The 14,213-nt window shown below is 45.5% G+C and overlaps 1 protein-coding gene across 1 annotated transcript in view; it reads left to right on the forward strand.

Moving 5' to 3' along the window:
- The first annotated feature begins 11,762 nt into the window (after positions 1-11,762).
- The window catches only part of LOC135377589 (protein embryonic gonad-like), a 48,214-nt gene continuing 45,763 nt past the window's right edge, over positions 11,763-14,213 (forward strand). The window contains exon 1 of the mRNA XM_064610118.1: positions 11,763-12,077. The gene's annotated coding sequence lies outside the window, so the exon portion shown is untranslated. The remainder of the gene's footprint in view (positions 12,078-14,213) is intronic.

Below are 14,213 nucleotides of genomic sequence, written 5' to 3' on the forward strand. Positions count from 1 at the left end.
ATGACGACTCTAAAGCAGTTCAAGCAGTGATTTCCCCAGAAATCAGACCTGAGAGGTGGGGAGAGCTTCCCAGAGGGGGAGGTATATGTTTATGAGTATATGTATTGGTATCCGAGCTGTATATTGGGTCATCTCAGAAATTTGAGGGTGTGTTGCAAAGACCAGGGAGTGTATAGGGAGATCCCTTCGGTGAAGATCACCCCCTTGTGGCAAGTCGACGTCGACATGCCGTACTGCGCAAATATCCATTCAACTTCCTTTGCAGGTGTTCTATTCTACACAGTCAATAAGTTATTTAACAAATCGATAAATTAGTTCTATTTAAAGTATTTGTATTTAAACTTCTGTTATTGCCACTGCTGTATTGGACATAGTGTAGGGCAGTGATAGATAAGCATTGATTGTACATAATAATATGTAGATGTATCTCTCTATACATCTATACATATGTATATTGTGTATGTCTGACGTATATTATGTATAACGATACTACACTGTTAAAACAGAACTTCACCACATAGCACGCTCCTAGCCTACCATCATTACGAATAATATCATTCTGTGTCCTGATTTGTTCAAAACAGGGGGGAGGCGCCAATCTGGGACAAGATAATCTGTCCCAGATAGGCGCCTCCTCCCATTTTCAACAAATCAATACGCAGAATGATATCGTACGGAATGATGGTTGGCGAGGAGCGTGCTATGTGGTGAAGTTCTGTTTTAACAGTGTACACTCTTAAAAATGAACTTCACCGCATAGCACGCTCCTAGCCAACCATCATCTCAAATGATATCGTTATCTGCCCTGATTTGTTGAAAACGGGGGGCGTACGCCTTTTTTGTGACAATTATGAACAGCATAAGTGTCACAGAAAATGCGTAAATTCGTTCGTATCAAATTCGTTTTCAACAAATCAGGGCAGATAACGATATCATTCCAGATTATGGTTGGCTAAGAGCGTGCTATGAGGTGAAGTTCATTTTTAAGAGTGTAGCTGCAGTGTCTAAAGCCTCAATTGTACATAGCACAATTAGGTGAAATTGGTAGTTTGCATTGTTCAATAAAACCTCCCGTGAGAGAACCCAACGCGGAGAAACAGGATTTGATTAGATTAGCCCTTTCTGTTTTATCTGTCCGTGTACTCTTGACGTCATCTGAGTAAAATACAGAAGCGTGCATCTACACGCATTTGGCTCTTCTGCCGCATGCTCGCATGCGTATGCGCTCGAGTCTTCTATCGCTGTGGACACCAGGCGGCATCCGCATCCCACGAAAGCGGTGAAGTCGACTGCGTGTCGGTGTTCGGAACATTCTCATCCCGCAAATTCGAAAACTGCCTCCTCCAGTTACGGGGTCAATGCTACGATACACTTTAAAAGATATACCAGATCCCCGAGATACATCACACATGCAGTTTCCTTTGCTCACTGTCTGTGAAGGAGACAATAGAAAAGGTGGATGGAGCGCCAGTTGCGCCACCATCATGCATGCGCATGCAAGAGAAGCCCTCCGTCGGTGTATCTCTATTAATTAAGCCGAGCGTGCTCTCTAGGCGGATGCGGTGGAGTGGTGAACCGTTCGCCAAATACATCGGCCAGGTCATGGGGTTGAGCTGGAATGCTGCAGGGCGCAAACTGGTCCTAAGAAGGCGGGCATCAAAGATTACAAATGGTAAACGTGATCTACTCGCACATTCACGAAGATGAAACATTGGCCTCGCATTTATTCCACATACATGCACAATGACATCGCGCACTCACGCAAGCTTTGCGGGAACATCAGACAGTTCTGCTGCAGGGAGCTGAGGAGAATTGTTTTTCGATACTCCTTTGTCTTAATTGGAAGTAACTTTTGGAGCTGGAGATAAACATATGGAGCTAAATATGGAGAAACGGCGAAGTCTGGTAGGCATGGAAGCAGTTTTTTGTTCATGTGTCAAGGAACCCTGAAGGGCACCAACAGGACATTTCGACCGAGGAAATGAAATGAAGCACAGTAAAGGTATATGGCCTTTCGAACTTACGAAAGGACTCTTTCTTTGTGATTCGAAGTCAATAAATAAATAAGTAAGCAAACAAAGGAAGCCAAAGAGTACAGTACCTGTTTTCCTGAACTCGGGAAATCGCAAAAGCAATTGGAAGCAGCCGTTATGTACTATAGTACTACTTTCATTTATCTTTTATATGCAAAACAGGGCAACTCCAAACTTGGTACAGCCAAGTGAACCTTTACTTCTGCCAAATGCGAACTTTCTCCTGTTTGACTTCAAGGTGGGAGCGGACAACATTTTCGTCGCCTTCGGGGCGGCATGCTTTTAACCAGTTTGCTGAAATGAGGCAAGGCTTGGCGAGGACAAGCCCGGCTGAAACTGCATGCTGCTGCCTTTCCGGGTACCAACCCTTGGAACCACCTTTGAGAGCAACGCTCGAGACACTAGATTTACTTTTCTGTCTCTCCGTCGTGAACCGTCGAAGGTATACTCCAGGCACATACAATCTGCAGCCCAAAGCACGAGCACGCAAATACAGGAAACCAACAAGAGACGGCAAATAAGAAAGAAAAAGTATGGCGCGTACATCGGTTGCGAACACACGTACGGGCAACGTCACTGTGTGAAAAACTCGAATGGGGACCCAGTACATTATATATACATTTTTTTAAGGAATCGCAAGCGCAAATTCTCAAGCCATGCCGCTTTCGACGTGGATAGCATCGACAGTAAATGACGCGGCACGTGTTTTCAAAAGTTCCAAAGTGATGGAATATGCAGGGTGTTTCACCTAAAGTGATAAAAATATTCTAACTGGCGACGTACTCGCCGGAGGCATGTGGGACTCTCGGCAATTACCTTCTGGAAACTTTTGCCACCATTGAGGAAGGCTTGGGACAATTTTTAATTGCGGGAAATTATATTTTTGTCAATTGAACTTCGAAAATTGCCGAGCGAACCTCACTTTTTTTGTTACAGAACTATGAAGTCCTCCGCGGATAACCGCAGACCATACAAACACTATGCACAGTATTAGATTTTTTATCACGTTAAGTGCAACACCCTGTATATGTAAGAAACGATCTCTGAAACAACACAAGCAAATCGTGTTCCTCAGCATGTTTGTTGTTTTTCACACAGCGTATGTGCACAACATCCCCACTTTATAATCTGATAATGATTGGGATGTTTCTTCTTGACAAGTGGTCATTACACGGGGTAACTTGCGCTATGGTTAAATAAGCCAACATCCTTAGCTGATAACATTCCACGTATCATCCACCTGAATTTCGAAATTCTGTAGGGGCTCCGCTTTACATTCATCACTATACAGCCGTTGCATCGGAAAAACTGCCGTCTGTCATGCGAACACGAAACAAGTCGGTTGGTTGGTGGTGGCGTTCAATACTGCTATTGAACCGCCTGACCTGCCTGCCGGCGCACTTCACAGGGAACTCTGGCGACATTTGCCTTTGAGCGTCTGAGGACGGCCCAGACAGCACAGCCGGATTCGAACCCAGTACAGCTATACTAGACAGGTTGCATTGCGGGCAGTATAGTACCTGAAAGTGAAAGCACAGGCTATTACTTTCCTGTTTGTTTCAAATAATCTTCAGCTTGGCTGCAATTCTGGTCCCTTGTCACAAACATGATCAAAGCTGTTAGCTAGAGATGTAAAGGGAGAAAAAAAAACGGAAATATTAAAAAAAGACTTTTTACTTTTTTTTTTCGTTTTTTTAGCCGCTCAAAGGTTGAAAGAAAAACTATAAAAGTCCAGACGGCGTTTTTCGTGCGTCAGCACATTGTGAGGCGCCCGAGTTTTGGTTTCACATTCAGCATACAAAGTAATTCGATGAGCAGGGCGAAAGATCGATTTGATCTGACTTGTCGCATGTAATAAGGTAGGGCGTTGCAGTTCCAGCAGTGAAACGCCCCACGTGTTGTCATCATGTATTTGTTGTCATTGTTCCAAGATGAAAAACATTTCGATGCTCTATTTCTTGAATATCCAATCATCAAACTACGGGTTGTACTGCCTCAGACATACCAACCGAGATCTCTAATAATTCCTTTGCAAATGTAGAAAAACGCACGCCTGCATACAGCAGTGATGCATTGCGCCGCACTATATGATATGATGCGCCACACTAATGTGAAACAGACGCTTTTGTTGTAAACCATCTGGAGTGGGCGGCTGAGGTGACCTGGCCAATCAAGATCTGGAGGGAAAGTGGGCTTCGGATAGGGGGGGGGTCTGTCTTCCTCATTTCTCTTTTGCACATATAGTTTTCGCACAAAACCGCAGCAGTAATACTCCTGGTTACGCGGCACACCCTATTACCTCGCTAAGCACCACCAAACCTTAATCAATTGCCACTGATTGATCGGATTAAAGGACCGCGTTGGAACAACTGTTTCATGCAGTCAATAGATCCGAAATCGGTAGATTATGGCAATCTGCCTGTCTCACAAGCGCCGACACGTCGACATTACGTTTAGTTTATTATCCATATTATGCCTAGCAACAATACTTATGCAGACCATCTATATTTATACAGGCCCGTATGAAATCTAAATAGATGTTTATACTATTGAGCAGATTACGCGTAGATATTTAGACTGACGAAAACACAGTGGTTTAATTTGGAAGTGTACCTTGGAGGAGAGCCGCTGATATTTTGCACGTGCACTGGTCTTCTTCCTCGACAGGGAACAACAACAGGATGTTGATAAATCTCTCCGAAATTATTATGCTATTCGCTATTAGCTAATCGCTTGATTCCCTTACTTATCGGTTCGAAAACGGCCTTGGCACTCGTCCGAAAATCATTTCGCTCTTAGGTTCCAGATAACCGGGCTCCACAGTAACAGCATGGCTCCTGGAGCCAGCGCACTAAGAACCCATCGTAAAGATAATCTGAACATAGAAAAATGTTGCAGTCCCGGTTATCGTCCCTTCCTGGTCAATGAATGGTCCATGTCTTTAAGACTGTCTACGTTCAATTTCAACACGTGGTGTCAAAGCATAGTGTGATGCAATAGAAACCTCATAATGTCATCGTCGCCTTGGCAAGAGGGCACACGTTCACAGTGAGTCTTCAGCAATCACCCGGTAATCGACCTACAACCGGCTGACACTGCATGTTAATCGCGTCAGGCACGTTTTCCTGCTGTCACTGAATGCACCATGCTGCTTAGGAGCGGTTGCTCGCTGCGTTAGACAAGGGAGACGTGCATAGTGCGATGAGGCATGCTGTTAAGCTATGGGAATGTTTCGTGGTGATGACTAAAAACTTTTTATTAGCTTATTAGATACAATTTGCGTTAAAAGGAAGGCCCAGTAGCAGTGCTATAGGCCCTTCCTTTTATTCATAACAAAGTACAAGAGTACGTTCGAGTACGATTCATGCGATAGTACGATTGAGTAAGTTTATTCACAAATAAGAACCTACAGAAACCATAGATGTACAGCAATTAAACCTGTGTGCAATAGGGGGCTACGTCGAAGAATATCAAGCCGAGAAAACTTCAAGTGAACGTTTGGTAAAGCGATTGCAGCTGGTATTCCTTAAATAACGCGAATGAAAAACGTACAGCATACATCTACGTATCTACATGTCCTGTTATCATCGTTCTAGGGTGTGTGGCTCGATCAGCGGAAAAGGAACAAAATCCAGAAGCGTGATTTATCCCCTTTTTGGAATATAACACCGCATGCACAGGGTTTTGGCGGGTGTACCTCCATTTACCGGCCCGACACGGCCCGTACCCGAAGCCACGAAGTCTTACACGACTCTAGCCCGACCAGGCTACCGAAAACAACAGGCTCAATCCATACGGTAGAGACCTATAATACGGTTACATTACACATACGTGGAACGCGCATTTTTCGTTTCTTATCCTCCTGTAGGCGGGTCAATAAACTGCAATACAGTCCTGAATTTTCTTTGACAAGTACATACAGGTATTTAGATGCCATTGCAGGAAAAATATTTAGAAGAGAATAAGTCGACTCCCCTTATTGCATACACAGGTTCAATTACACGAACATGACTAACAATAACTAAAAAACTTAAATTCCGTCTCTTTACCGAATCCCTGCATAAGGTGAGAGACAGAGTCAGAAAAAAGAAATTACGGGCTTTCTCATGGCTCTGTAATAACGGAATGACTTGGTCTCGTGACCTGGTGCGTTATTCTTTTTAATTACTGAAAGTAAATTATTCCTGAATGTAACAATGTAATGTCGAAAGAAATAAAGATGAGAAGGTATAGGCACTCTCCCTGCCGTCAAGGCCAGCTCTCCAACCAACGTGTGGACATAGTTAGAACCAATATCTAAGGCGTCGGCGTGGAAACTGCAAACTGCTGAGAAGACGCAGGTGTGTACCCTCATATATTCACCCAAATTTTCCCGCGACCGTTCGTTTTCACGCTTCCCCATAAAGGATTATGAGTATATCTACATCGCCTACTCTAAAGGATAGGGAAGCAGACTGCCGAAAATTGGTCGTACTTGGCGAGCAGCAACAAGAACCATTCAACCACAGAACCACACCTGCACTGAGCGTAGTCAAATACGTCATGTTACCGAGATATCAGAGCAACTATAGAGACTTAGAGAGCATCCGAAAACACTGTTCTGCTCACAGTCGGGTTGTGAGTAAAGGACCCCCTCCTGAAATGACATAGTACTCAGACGTCTACCGCACACAACGCAAAGGATACCGTTAATTATTAACTAGCTCCGGTACCTTCTGTACAAGACCACGCCGGAAACCCCTGCGGCGTTCCAATGAAGAGCAAGAAGAAACAGATGAAACAGATTTTTCTGCGCTATGTGACAATCGCCCTCGGTCATACACGTCATTTGCTACGAGGGCCGCAATTCGTGACCAATTCGAAAGCGACGTGACCGGGAGTTGTCACTTTCTCTCACTGCAAGACTGCGTAGGAAGGGGGAGCAGTCCCAGATAGCGGCGACGGCAGGACAGCGCGCTCAGGTTCTCTGGGGCACCACACTTTGCGTGAACTTGCCAGGACATATTCCTTCTAGTAAAAAGCTTTGTTCATTAGATACTACCCGTATAAGGTCACTGTTCCGGCTCCTTGCGATGGTCGACGACAAGCGTGAAAAGGTTGCCTATATTTTCTGTCACAGCTATCCTGTATCTTGTATCACAAGTATCTTGAAGTTCTAAAAACTGTTGGAATAAATGTTTCGTCGTCCCCCGATTGAAAATAAACTGCCTAAAATTCGCAGTCGCGCACGGGAAAATGCTAACAGCGAACTTATAGGCTAACCTGATAGAAAATGAAAACACTTGGACTAATCACTAACCTGATCTGGTAACAAAATAACCAACATATGCTGCTCCGGCGTGTACGCCCTGCTAAGCGTAACGGCCGCCAAAATGTGGCTTTCATTCGCTAACATGACTTCGACAGACATCGAAAATCCGTGATGCTGTGTGGGAAAATAGTGATATCGGATTTTTAAACACGCATATCAACTTGCGAAGCAATCGAGCGTTTTCTTTGTTTCGAGACCTGGAAATTCGAAATCGAGAATTTGGCAACCGGGAATATCGAGGCCCCCGGCCCCCTCCAATTACCCCCACCCCCCCTACCTCCAACCAACTACATCTGTTTTTACTTGTTGGTACCCAACTATAGTTGCATTGCAACCCTACTGAAGACAACATGCTATGCCATCTGCTTTTACTTCGAAAGTGTACACGACAATCTCAGTACCTCTGAGCAGCCAAAATGTGCACCCTCTTTTGAGCACCCGTGCCCTTGAGGCACTTGTGGTTCCGTGATTGCGTTGGTCGCGTTCCGTGCTCCCTTCTGTTCGCCTTTCGTGCGCGAGGCGCTCTCCTTGCTTTGCTTCCGCAGCATAGACCACAAATTTCACAAGCTCTCGACTGGTCAAGCTTAATTTTAGACAAGTCACGCACTTCTTTCTTGTTCTGTAGATATAGCTGTATTTCTCTGGAAGAACATTTCGAAACATACGAAACATCGCTATTTTGTGTCATGTACCCACTACACATAAAGTTGGCGTTGTTATGTATTGTTCATCAATTGGTATGCTTTCTATTGGTTTCGTAGTCAGCCGTCTTGGAAACGAGAGCGAGAATAGCGGTACGGATTCATTCAACCGCACCCGTAAAAACAAGACAATATGTAACAAATATACAACAATATATAAAAAGAAGATATATATTGAGGGCAGAGCCGCTCAGACTTTGGCTTTGTTTTTACGTTTACCAAGTACACTTTTCGCTCTCTCTCTCTCTCTCTGTCTTAATTATTATTCTGACTTATACCCTCCGAGTATACTACATTACTTGGTCAACATACTTATCCCAGTTCTAGGGATGTTCCCGCTGCAGTTCCCACTGTTGTGTTGTTGTGTCTCCGTCCTCTCTTTGGCTGCAAGTTTTTGCTCATGTATCGGGATGTATAGGTTGTACCACGGTCTTTTGGTAGTACTACTTTCAAACACCGTAATATAGCTGAGAGACAGGAACATTTACTTTTCTTTTGTGTTCTCTTCTTGATTCTTCCCTGCTATCTTTGCTTTACTGTTTCTCTTGCATAGACTCTGAATCCCTCTTCCGAAATTTCCTCGATCAGAGTCTCCGACAGCAACTAATCCGGCAAGATCCGGCATTAGCATTTCTATTGATTTCGCTTTCTCTCTCTCTCTGCAGTGCGTATTTGATTAGCCTTACGAGTGTAGCAATATCTCAGAAAGTTATATCAGTCCAAAACGCATGCAGGAACGCAACGCGCATTTGTAACGGCCATATTTTCCAAAACAACGTCCACAATTCCGCAAAGAAAATTAAATACGAAAGAAAGCGTGTGCTCCTCGGTTATGGTTGTACCTATGAGCACTCAAACTACAGTACTACATAGCTCATGAGAGACAGGCAGACGAGCACGTACTCCTCCTTTGTTTACACTTCTTTTCACTCTTCTTAATATAACGTGGCCATATAGTTGTAGAGCGACATAAAAACGCAGTTAGATATATGCCTCAGTTACACGTGCCACAGAGCACACATAAAGTGGGATATCGTGTGTATAGCGGTGTTCGTAAGCGTTAGGAGGTAAGGTAACGAAAGCCGGCTGGAAACACGTCTGGTCGGCCCACAGATTGAAACGTAAACGTAACCGAACAGTAGGAAGAGTTATACAAAACCATAACTTTGCTTTTGTGACAAACCTTTTGTGACAGACAGACCAGCTCTAGAAGAGTCGTACACTTCGGCAATTATGAAGGAGATGCAAGAAAGAATGCTGAAGAACGCTGTTGAAAAGTATTTCAACTGACTTGAAATGTCACGGTAATCGGAGTAGATTTACACGTAAGGTGTGTCCGGGTCCCCGAAACGTGTCTTCCCATTTCGCCTAATGTCTCTTATCAGATTATCTCTCAATCCCTCTCCCCGTTCCCTCCCCCGGAACCGCACGGGGTCCCATTCGCCTGCTAGGCAGTCCCATTTCGTCTACTGAAGAAAGAGGCCGCTTCTCCTTTTTCGTTGCACCCTGTGCACCCCTCCTCTCGTGCCTACCTCACGTACAAACACGAAAACACATTCGCCGTGTTGAACAAGGAGGATGTATTTCACGTTCAAAGTTTTCACTGGCGAAGCACGAAGCCAGAAGGAGCTGAACACGTTTTTAAAGTATAACGAGCATAAGTTCAACGACAATGTTCAGTTAAAGAACTGTCGGCACAGTTGAAGTCCCCGAGGAAGCATACTATCCCAATGTACCCCACTGCTCCCTGCTGTCCTCTCTCCATCTGCCCACGTCTGTATGCCCCTCATAGCCACAGTTGCTTCGTGGCGCTAACACAAAATTTTTAAAAAAGGTCAAGGTGCATCAGATGTCCGACAGCATACGTATGAGATCAGCCTTCGTTCGCCGACTTCAGGTTGATTACCTCTTCGCCGCGACACTTCTTGCTCTCGTTGATGTCTACGAGCAAATACAACTGAAGATGAACAGCTTGGTAACATCGATGGTCCCAGCTTGGTCACTCAGCTTGCCAGTCAAAAGGAGGAGTCCAAGTTGCGAGTTGAAGTATCTAGAAAGGGCAGCCACAACTTCCAGACTAATGCAGCGTTATTCTCCCGCGGGTCTGAGAAAAAACAGCTTCGGCGAGTTGCGCGAAAAGGCAACCAGAGGTTGACACCACTGGGACAACAAGTGATATTCTGGCATTTTGTTTTGAAGTGCAGAGTTGGAAAATACTGAAAAGTGTTATATTGTTTGCAATGTCATTCACAAGACTTGGTGAAAAGGACAATAAGTCCTGATGTGTCGTTCGAAGCAGAGTTCGTAGACTGTCGAGCCACAGCTCTGATGCACAACTGCAGCACTCTGTCCTTTTGGACACCTTGGTTTTTTCGCGACGTTTCACTACAACTTTGTAAAGTGTGCAGACTGCACACAGGAGCGGAGTCATTCCCTGCTGAAGCCAATCAGTGATAGTAACGCCCACTTGTTGGCAGTCCCATTTCGCCTAATGGCAGGCACCCCCCTCGCCCTCTCAAACCTAAAAATCGCATTAGGCGATATGAGAATATAGGTGAAATGGGACGTAACCCCTCGAAACACTGTTGCTTGCAAAGTGGTACTTTTGGTTGGCGAACAAGCTTTGCCGGACAGCAAATACAAGATGGCTTCTACTGGACAACATAAAGAATACTGCTCAGTAGTAAAACATTCGAAATCTCCTCGTTCTCCTAAAGTAAGGTTACATCGATAGAGTGGGCGACATCCGATCGCTTCTGCCCTATAAAACGCATTTCGCCTTTTCATACGCAATTCCCCCCTACTATCCTGTACTTACAATAATACGTGCGGATACACACACACAAAAAAAAAGGGTAACAAACGCATTCATAACTACATTCCTCAAGTTATACTGTTTGCACATTCTTATCAAACGGAGCAGCCTAATTCTCCCATCCATTACCAGCACTCTCGTCGTGTTCATTTATCAACGAGACCTTCTGGTAACTATTTCAAACAGCTCTTATAAATTGTTCGTCGATATTTTTCCGGGCGTATAGGACTTTACTCAGTGCCCTACAATCGCACATTCAAGCACCCGTATGTACTGTATACGTATGTGTAGTCCACTAATCAAATAGATGTGATATGTTCGCTTCGAAACTTTGATTTTGCAGAACGTGCAAAGGTTTCTTTTTAAAAACTCCCCAATCATCAGCCTAAAATAAAGTTGTTGTTGTTTCTTCGAGGAGCCCGGTATCTCGTGCAACGAGTAGAGGTGTCTGTAAAAAGAAGCGACCCCGACAAAGCTGCCCTTCAATAGCACTTCCTGATTTGCATTTGAGTGTATGCGTCTGATAGGAGATGCCCGTGATCCACGCACGTGGGCCACCATGGTTCACAAGGTACTGCGAGGATGTAAATGAATGAGCAGGGAACAGCGAAAGTGAAAAGGGCGTGATCAAAGCCGAACCTCGACACCTCTAGTCGGGTGTCACGGAACAAGTCCGCTGCCGAGGATCGGAAGACCCCAAGGAGGCGCAGTTTGAGTCCACTTGCTTTCGCTAAGGCAGAAAGGGTGATTTTCCGTCCGCCCCCTCGTCGGCACGAGATGCACGGCAGCAGCTCATTGGCGGAGAGGTGAGGAATCACCTCGACAGGCCCACCGACCCCGATCAGACTTGCCCCATTCCTGGGCGAGGGAGATGACGGCGTCTTACTGCTCTCCTGCTTTAGTACCATCATAGCGGCCGCACGAGCACCTTTGGCCACCCTCCGAGACACCCACAAGAACCCTTCGGGAATTCCGGCGCTCACGCCTGTTTCGTTTGCCTGCATTCTCTGGGTTGTGTTGTTCGACCGCGCGCGCACAGACCACGTGAGAGGCCACCATCGCGGCCTCGTGTGCTGGCCATGCTGGTGCTTGACCAGTGGAACTCTGTGGATTACGACGTCGGAGCATCGACAGTGTCTCACGTCATCCATGCGACTTGACACCAGTGTATTGTGCGACCAAGGGCCCTAGTGTGGGGGTTCAAGTTGTGACGAAAGGTGAGCACGGCGTGCTGTGATTCTTTCATGACCGTCATCTGCTTCAAATAGATGTTGGAAATGCCGCACTTCGCGCGGCTTCTTGGCTCGAGCTGTCTCCACCACGTGTGACCGGGGGCCTTGCACATGTGGTTTGGACACCGTGCCGTAGCGGGAACAGGGGGTTGAATACCTCCACTCCCTTGAATCCTATAAAATATTCCATTTTGACTGGTTGTATTTTTTTATTTGTTTCGAAAAAGGGACCCCGGGAGGTCTGACCCCACCCCCAACAGCTTTTTCTAGCTACCTTAACGTTTCGTCATGCTGAATTCGAATTGTATATTCCTGAATGGTAACAGATGTGACATAGAACATTTCAGTCAACCGTACATACCTGCCAACACCGTGTGCCATTACATTTTGCATAAATCCATCACCTACACGTACCTTTATCCAGCTAGATAACGGGGCGAGTAAGCCATTTGTATGTTCAACATTGTACCGTATGTTCAAATTGTACACTCAACGGAGGCTACTAACATTTCTGTGTGCGTAAACACATGCTTTAGGGAACGTAGTGGAATGACCTTTTAGTAGCCATTCTAAAATATCGTTCTACTGCTCCCTTTTGTCCTATAGTAGCCAGCTTGGTCTATGATAACACATACAGGTGTGCAATGGCAGACACGCAATGGTGGTGTAATTAATACGTATCTTCACTGGGTCGGTTGTCACTATAGGTAGAAAAAGTTTTTATATGTCAGAGACGATGAGGTGAGCTTCTTGAGTCAATATGTTCCTGTTTTACGTTCATTTGTAACCATTTGTATAGTTAACGAACACTTCTAAAACGTTCACCGGTAAAAGCGAATGCAACGCATGAAGTTGAGATTGATTCTTGAAGTGCAGAAGCCTAGTTACGGAAGAGTGGCTGTCAACTCACTCTCTTCCCGAAGTCGTGATGAGGGCACTCTCTCGACGACTCCGCCATGCGTGCTGTGGTGGCTTACAGGCGTGGTGTGGTGGTACAGAAATATTTTACGCCCTTCAAGCCTGAAATACATTGAAATACATCGGACCGATTGCGTAATTAGACGAAAGTCACATCCCAAGTAATGACGTCATTCTCTCTAAACGAATGTGCGCGTGGTCAGCGTTATTTCGATTTAGTTAGCACGGCTCCAGGTGCATCTCCTACAGGAGTTGCCTTATTACCATAACGAAGGTGGTGGTGCCGTCGAGTCCTCTCATCCCCAGAAGGACCCCACTTACAGTAGACATCAAAACATGTTCCAGCTCAAAGCCGTGACAAAAGTGCGCAAGAACAAAAAATAACGAAATACTGTGCACAAATCCTTGGCTATGCAAGTTATTAGCAGACAGTACAGTCAAGGAGACACGCTTCACATTATCACTGTGCTGTCAACTGGTGTAAACCTTGCTCGTTGTAGTTTTGGTGCTTGTATAGTATACCTACTTCCTCAGGTTCAGGCTCGCCTCATCCTCTTTGAACCAGGGCAGACGTTCTCAAACAACGTCACAGGCGAAAACAAATAAGAAAAATGAAATAAATTGATGTGGTTGTGTGGCCTCCATGGCGATGACAATTGCAGCCATTTTACTGCGCCTGTAGCGAGCTTCTCGGGACAATATTGCCCACACATGAGCTGACGGGACTATATGATCGGCCAGACACATGGATTGGTACGCGTATCGCTCGATATGATGGATGTCACCCGTGCTGAATAATACGAGCGATTGGCCTGTTGTTTCCGAAGCCGTTATCGCGATCTTCTTCCAAGCCACTGAGGCTCCCTAATGTGTACCATGACATTAGCTATAAACATGCCGGAAGTCAACGAGAGCCAGGCGATCCTCCACGTCTCCATATAGTGCGCCCCAAAACAAAGAGCAGTGTGGTTTCTAACTTCGCGTTAGCGCCGCGAAACAGCTGTGGCTATGAGCGACGTACAGACGTGGACAGATGGAGAGAGGAAAGAGTGGGGATCAGCCGGTGCTGGGATTCGAACCCGCGTCACCTCCCAGTCTCGGCGTGGAACGCGATCAGCCTAACCACTACGCCACGCGAGCTGGTCGAGAGTATAGTGTTTATTTGTTATTTCATATATACTATACTCTCGTGAACAGCTACTT

This window comes from Ornithodoros turicata, chromosome 1 (genome assembly GCF_037126465.1).
Source record: "Ornithodoros turicata isolate Travis chromosome 1, ASM3712646v1, whole genome shotgun sequence".
NCBI classification, from domain to species: Eukaryota; Metazoa; Arthropoda; class Arachnida; order Ixodida; family Argasidae; genus Ornithodoros; species Ornithodoros turicata.